Below are 7321 nucleotides of genomic sequence, written 5' to 3' on the forward strand. Positions count from 1 at the left end.
GAGGGGCCACTTACCGTAACCCTTAGATTGTCGTAGAACCCATCCTAAACCCGAGCCGCCGCCTTTCCAAAAAACCACCACTGTCGGAAAAACTCCACAAGAGTTGCTCGTTTCTGTTTTACACACCAAGGAGATGCTGAAGCAGACCTTGTCACCAGAGAGCAGAGACGTGGCCTTGAAACCCAGCCGTCGCCTGATCGGGTTAGGGTAGGACCATAGTCGCGCCCCTTTGTTTTTACTGCTACGCTGCCGCCTTCTGATTCCACCGCACCACCACACACACATCACCCCCACCATAGCGCCGTTGAGTCACCACACAACTACCAACATCTGCCGCTACACGCCACCGCGTGCAGTTGCCGAAATACATGCGCCGCCAAGATCGACTACTCCCTCCATTCTCACGCATCCCTTTATATGTCTGGTCTCCCTCTCTCTCGACATGTAGGTTATGTGTGTGTTGTGTATAGATGAAAGTGAGGTGTTGGTGGGGGCTAGGGTTTGCAAAAAGATCAGGCGATAAAGAGATGGGATATATTTATAGGCTATAGTTTGGTGTGGGTGAGTAGGTGACTAGCAGTTAGGGGTGTTTAAAAAAATCTGAATCTGAAACAGAATCCGAATTATCCGAAAATTCGGATATCTGAAATTTCGGATATCCGAGTTTTCGGATTCGGATAGTAATATGAAAAAATTCGGATATTTCGGATATCCGAATCCGAAATGTTTGTATTATTATTTTTCATTATTAATTATATTTTAAATATATTTATAACAACCTGGTTCATTGAAAACCCTAAATCTTCAAACATATTCTTCCGTGAAGTTCAGCCGCCACACCCCTGTGTTCAATTCCTCAATAGTTCAACTGCTAATCATCTGGATCGATGTCTACTTCTGAGTTTCGCCCCTTTTCGATTACTCTTCCATGATTTTAACATGTATTCGTTCATCTGCTCAACATTGGCTAGATATATGCTATTTTTTATTTTTAATTCAGAGAGAAGATGAAGTTGGAAATGGACCCAATGTTCACTTCTTTCTTGTGTGGATGTATGGATGCTTTGAATTTCGCCTATGTGATTTCTAAAGTCGTTGATGTCTGTTGATTTCAAGTACTTGTATTTGTCTTTTGTGTTTAGGAAATCGGATATCCGTATCACTATCCGAATCCGTATCCGAAATTTCAGATATCCGAGCCGAAATTTCGGATATCCAAACTTCGGATATCCAAAATTTCGGATACGGATTCGGATAATGATATTGACTATCCGAAAACTTCGGATATCTGAACTTCGGATATCCGGTTTTGAACACCCCTACTAGCAGTGTAAGTCTTGTACTGTCTTATTGATATCGCGTATAAGAACTGTCACGGTAATAGTGTTAGAGGATGAGGATCATTACAGAACACTAACTATTGCGAGAACAAAAAGAACAACTCTAAAACACTATATTTTGGGATTTAAGTTTCAGGTTTTTTTAAATATCATGTTTCTTACATTTATATGTGTATTATATATACATAAAAAACCATATGTTTTTACCTACACATAGCTTACATATATGTTGGTAATTTAACCTACACATAACCTACATATGTGTAGGTTATACAAAAAGTGAAAATTTTCCATATTTTGTTTTGAATTCTAGTGTAAGAAACAATAAATCTTACATTTGCAACATTTTCATTTACTTTTTTAGATTTTTAGGATTGAAAAAATAGGTGATTCATTGTGCTCTGCGTGTTATCGCAATATTTTGTGTTCTGCATAGAACCTTCCCCGTTTGTCTGATATATACATATACATATTGTTATTAGAAATTTACGTCGGGTAGTTATAAAAAGTAATAATATTAACAGAAATAATAAATAGTAGTTATGAATGAATGTGCTAAAATATATAAACTAAAACGAACATATATTTATTTTGAAGTATTCACAAATTAATTCAGATGGTGAAGTGATCGTTCCTACGTGACACTATTTAAAATTATATGTAAATAATGGTAATGTATATTTATAAATAACTTCACTGAACAATGGTTACTACTTAGAATGCGCGTTTTACTCGTTAACTGTACAATAATTGCTAAAAGTCACTAACACGTTGTTACACGTAATTATACTCGGTTTCACAGAAGTTCACCAAATAACATATAGGTCACATAACATATAAATTCAAATAATTTTATTTGATTGTCCAAGATAACAGAGTTTGTGCAAACGTTGTTAACCTGAAAAATGTCGGGTGTCACATCATCTCCTTGTTGAAAGAATTTTTGTCCTGAAAATTGATTAGTGTCGCTAATGTTTGCATAGTGTTGCTAATGTTAAAAAAAATCTGGTTGTCACATCATCACCTTGTTGAAGAAATGTTGTCCTCAAAATTTAGATTAAGATATTTTTAAGACCATGGTTGTGAGTTCAATACTACTGAGAACATTGAGGCATATGACGGTACAACGAGGTAAGGTATAACCACACTACCTGGTTGTTGCGACATTTGATGGCAAAAGAGGTTCAAGTGTTCATTCGAACAAGTTACGAGGAAGTATAAATGTATAGAATAATCGGTTGTCGAAACAACTAGTCGACTCTAACAAGGGTTGATGCACTTACTTGTGTTGATCAAGAGTTATCGGGAGTTTTTTTTGGGTGTTACTTACATTGTAAGTATACACGAAAGTAATGAAATGACGATATTTCAAGATGGTACCATGATATTTGGTGGTTTAGTTTCCTTTCACGAGTAAGATGAAGTTCATATCATACCGAGTCAGCAGGTATAGTTGTCCTCACCGAAGTGATATTAATGTTAATGATTTAGTAGGTGAAGCTTCTATGGCTAGAAGAGAACGTGATTCATTGGAGTGAATTCGAATGTGGGGTTTTAATTAGAGATCCAGTTAGGCTAACCAAGGATAAGCACTGATACATATCAATTTTGTGCTTGATCTTAAGTAGAAATATAAGTTGAGTTAATGGGAGCTTGATAATAAAGAATGTTGTAACAAGTTACGTTACGCACGAGCGACACTCACAAGAGTTGGAACACCAATGTGTCATACATCGGTATGTCATTGTCGTTTGGGTTTAACATATATGGCGGGGGTGGGGGGTTTGTTGCACAAACTCTAGTTCATGTGAGCTCTACACATTTGAATTTGAGTGACTTGTAAAAGGCAGTATTTAGTTACTATGGAGTGATTTCAATATTAAGTAGCTAACACTTCACGAAGCAAGTGTATCTAATATATATTTTGTGGTTACCTGAATGGACACGAATGTCATACGTCATAAATGAAGGGTCGACAAAGTAAACTGAACTAGAATTGTGTTAAGATAATTTGTTAAAAGCCAAATTACTCAAATTCTAGGGTCACGTGTGTAGGGTGCACCGCCAAGAATTTACTCAAAGTAACTGACGTGCAATTAATTAGAGTGTAAGAGGTATTCGTTTTTATGTGATGTTGCTGCTGGAGATCAGTGGTGATGCCATCGTATGTAAGGGTTCGAGAAGGAGATAATAGTTGCTTGGAACAAGTGATTCAGGTAAATTCATCAACAGACTGGATGAAACTCAAGTCAGGCATTATGCCTTTTAATTCGAAATGTTAGCGTCTTGACGCGTTCACACGGAAAGAAGGTAGATTTTCAGTTTATATTGATCATGATTTTTCGGTTGTAGCAGATGACCAGCTTTCGGTCAAATAGGAATAAATACAAAACAAAGAGGTCAATGAAGCTACACATAAGCATGGTGCTTTCACACGGAAAGCGTGTTGACCCCAACATTCTCACGAAAGTAGAAATTTAATTTTATGCTCCTTCAATTGATGAACTTAAGTATGACTCGTTGCTCCTCGAGTAACGTTCGTAGAGAGTGATTTAGCCAAGTGAGGATTAGCGTATAATAGAGTTAGACAAGAACTATGAGATTCATTTTAGCACAACAAGATAAGAGGCGAAGAACATACCAGGACATGGCTGTCATCAATCAATTCCACATAATTGTTTTAGAATCACTAGTGAAATAATAAATCCGATGATGAGGATGTAGTTGGTCGAACACAAGCGGTACAATTAGAAATAAAGTGACTCTATCGGTCGTTGGAAACGTTACATTGAAGGTGTTGACGAAATAAGAATTATGTAGAAGAGTAATGGTTGGTAGAATTCGTAGTGATCCGGTTCAATCGGAGTGTTCTCCACAGTCGTCGAGCTTGCCCGTATGCGTAAAAGAATAGATTTACTAAGATCCATGTATGAAATTGAGTGTGTAATTAGTCGGACAAGTGAGGACCATTCGGCTCTTCGAATGCTCCGGCCGGTCAGATATTCACAATATCATGTGCGGAATCCATGTATGATGATGACAAACACGAGAACTCTCTAATTAAACTGGTTTCTATTGATAATATGATGATACAAAACCACGAAACCAAACGGACAGAGTTTCCTCTCTGAAACATACAAAGTTACAAGTGACAAGTCCCAAGTCTCCTATTTATAGGTTGTGCCCATCGCACGAACCCATAGGGACGACAGGGACATTCCGTGCGGAAGGCAACTTGGATGACAGAGTCCTGTCGCACGGAAGGTGTCCTTTCATGCGAGAGGACCTAAACCAAACAAATCCGACTCTTCGACACGTATTCCTATACAATTAACTATGACACGTTACATTGACGGAGGCAATAGACATAATGCACTCACAGACTCCCCCTTGGATATTGCCGTAGTCAATAATCTTTGTCAATCCTTGTCATAGTTATTCTTCAATCTCTTCAAAGTTTTTAATAAGTTTAACATTCACAGACTCCTCCTTTTCTCTTGTAAATCATCAGACTCCCTCTTTGCAATCTCTCCTTACTTTAGCAATCTTCATTTGACGATTTATCTCCACAGTCTTTCTCTTTAGCTTGAGATTTTCTCTATTTTACATCTTATCCAGCTCCCCCTATCAATTAGCTTCCTGTCAAAACTCACTAACATTCAAATACATATTTCAGATTTCACTTGTGAAAATTTTCCAATTCAAATATCTATATTAAAATTTTAAACATGATTAACATCACTGACCCTCACACATAATCAAGTCCAAATTAATTACCTTGATTATCTAAATTATCTACCAAGTCCAAATTAATGACCTTGGTTGATAAAATCAAACAAATTGAAAATTTTCCTTTTCAGCATATTCAGATTTTGAAACTTATCTATCCAACACCAATTCTCGAAACATAAGATGAAACAAAATCTTTTTGTATTTTAGAAACTTTATGCTAAAACACACTAAAATCTTTTTGGCTTTATATGAACTGAAATTTGAGAACTATGTAGAAACATATGTACAGACATATTTTTGTTGAGTTTGTGTTAGAGGATCATACCAGTTTTTAACAAATCACAAACACCGTTGATCTATTTAAACTTTAAGCTCTAAACAGTTCACCTAGATTGTCAGTATACTAATCCATTTAAATTTCTACATAGACTTCGATTGTTTCAAGTTACGAGATTTAATGTTATAGGAACTAACTTAACAGTGTGTCCCACCTCAGAATATACTCCCATATCAAGATTCCCTGGATTCAGTCTTATAGGTGAATATACCTAATTGATATTTGTCTCTGGGTTAGTGCGAGGCCTTGAGAGCTGTAAGAGATGAAGGCTCGACTTAAAGGTGTGTTCCACTCAGGAATCTTCTAACTGTAATTGATATATCATTCGACATTTTCAATTTTTGTGCAGTTTTAGGGTTTAAAGTGCGAAAGTATTCTACAAGATCCAGGCCATTGCTGACGCAAAATCAGAAGATCTTGTATAATACCCCAAATATCAATAAGTATAAGGACCTAATATCTCAGAATCAGGCAATCTCTCAAATGAAATTTCGGAGTACTAAGTCCATATATCCGAGAGATGTTACCCCACATATTAACAAAGTTTTTGATTTAGATTTTATCTCGAAAACAATTTATTGAGTGTGTAAAAACTTATTGGCATATCATCAATAAGATTGTTTATCACTTTTTAGCTATTCATTTTTCTAGCATGCCGTGATTGTCTACTGTTGTACTATCATTTCCTCTTTTTACACTAAACTCTTTTATCTTTTTCATGTTTTTGAACCCTTTTCAAAATTTTCAAATGTTTTTGAATTTTCAAATATCTCTTACTCCCCCTAAAATTCAAAACATATTACAGAAAATTTGACAGACCGATATAGACAGCTTTATCTCGCCATCCTGTTCTGCTTCACAATCCTTGTTTAGCACATTTAGTAGATTGTTTATTCTTTTACCCCTCATGATAACAAAACATCAATACTTTTGAATTTCGAAAAACATTTTCAATTCTTGTTTTATCATGTTTTGTTTGTTCAGCAGTGAGGGTTCTGCAAATTATTTTCTCAAGTTTTGTTTTTAAATTTTCAGTATTCATGATAAATTTTTTATCAAACTTTTTCAGCTATAATGGGTTTGATCTTTTTATAGCCTATTGCTTTCTTTTCATGTGCCAGACTGCTCCCTTGTCCCTAATATACTTTGATTGACCTTCGAAACACCTGCACATGCAACAAATCAATCACTTGAACAATGCAACCCAAGCTTGCTTAGTCTTTGGTAATTTGTCATGAATTGTTTCAGATAAGCTTGGAAAATTCTTTTCATTTTTTCTCAAAAAACATCTTGTTTCCTGACTTCAACTTTTTTAGTTGAATAAAGTTTCTTCTTAACATCAAAAGTTTCTTTCTTTTTGATCACCCAAGTTTGATCGTTTGGAACATTCCTTTTTACATAAAACTTTGAATTTGTTTTGAATGTTTCTTTCTAAAACTTATTTTGGTACAAACATGGGTGATTTCACTTTCTTATCTTTTGATTTCTTTTATGCAACATGAACAGGCTTAGAATTTTGTGGACATTTGTGAGCGATGTGTCCAACTTGGTTGCATTTAAAACACGTTTTATTTGAAACATCTTTAGCGTGTTGATGTTGTTTCTTTTGAGCAAAGAATTCCTCATTAGTCTATCGACTAAATTGGGATTCTTTGTCTTTCTCGGAACTTGTTCCAAGAACAAAGTTCATCTTCTTCACAAAATTTTGCTTTTGAAACCTTTTGTTTTGATTTTTCTTCTTTTTATACCCTAAACCAGCTCTTTCATTTTTGAAAATTTTCTTTTGATACGAATTTTTTGGTTTAGTATAAAAAGATTTTTCCTTATTGTCATTCAAATTTCTTGCATCTGCTATAAGATTTTCAATCTCTGAAACCTCGATTTCGACCAGTTTAAACACTTTTTCGAGTTT

The sequence above is a fragment of the Helianthus annuus genome, chromosome 10 (genome assembly GCF_002127325.2).
Source record: "Helianthus annuus cultivar XRQ/B chromosome 10, HanXRQr2.0-SUNRISE, whole genome shotgun sequence".
Classification (NCBI taxonomy): domain Eukaryota; kingdom Viridiplantae; phylum Streptophyta; class Magnoliopsida; order Asterales; family Asteraceae; genus Helianthus; species Helianthus annuus.